This window comes from Lipotes vexillifer, unplaced genomic scaffold, assembly GCF_000442215.2.
Source record: "Lipotes vexillifer unplaced genomic scaffold, Lipotes_vexillifer_v1.1 scaffold865, whole genome shotgun sequence".
Taxonomy (NCBI): Eukaryota; Metazoa; Chordata; class Mammalia; order Artiodactyla; family Lipotidae; genus Lipotes; species Lipotes vexillifer.
This window is the reverse complement of record NW_006795130.1, coordinates 1,272,224-1,273,228: the sequence shown is the minus strand read 5'-3', so window position 1 is coordinate 1,273,228 and position 1,005 is coordinate 1,272,224.

Sequence of the window (1,005 nt, the reverse complement as noted above, 5' to 3'; positions counted from 1 at the left end):
TATTCTTTTCCATTATGGTTTCTCCCAGGAGATTAGAGTTCCCTGTGCTGTACAGCAGATCTTTTTGTTTATCCATCCTATATATAATAGTTTACATCTACTAACCCCAACCTCCCAGTCCATCGCTCTCCCTCCCCGCCTCCCCCTTGGCAACCACAAGTCTGTTCTCTATGTCTGTAAGCCTGTGTCTGTTTCATAGATAGGTTCATTTGTGCCATATTTTAGATTCCACATATAAGTGATATCATCTGGTATTTGTCTTTCTCTTTCTGACTTCACTTAGTATGATAATCTCTAATTACATCCATGTTGCTGCAAATGGCATTATTTTGTTCTTTTTTATGGCTGAGTAGTATTCCATTGTATATATGTACCACATCTTCTTTATCCATTCCTCTGTTGATGGACCTTTAGGTTGCTTCCATGTCTTGGCTATTGTGAATAGGGCTGCGGTGAACACTGGGGTGCATGTATCTTTTTAAATTACAGTTTTGTCTAGGTATGTGCCCAGGAATGGGATTGCTGGATCATATGGTAGTTCTGTTTTTAGCTTCCTGAGGAACCTCCATACTGAGCTCCATAGCGGCTGCACAAACTTACATTCCCACCAATAGTGTAGGAGGGTTCCCTTTTCTCCACACCCGCTCCAGCATTTGTTATTTGTAGACTTTTCAGTGATGGCCATTCTGGCCGGTGTGAGGTGGTACCTCACTGCAGTTTTGATTTGCATTTCTCTAATGATTAGTGATGTTGAGCATCTTTTCATGTGCCTACATACCTTCTTGAATTTTAGATTAAAAAAAAGTCACCTCTGACCTGTATTCATGGGATCTTTGTCATGTGCCCCAGTTGACTCCTCTGCAGAATGGGGATTAGAACCCTTGCTAAGCCAGTGTTTCTTAGGGAAGCATCAGGTATAATAAACTTCCTCTTGGCACCTATGGCCTCAGGGCCTCGTTGGCCTTGAGCTCAGGCAGGTGCAAGCACGGGCCCAAGTTTACTTTT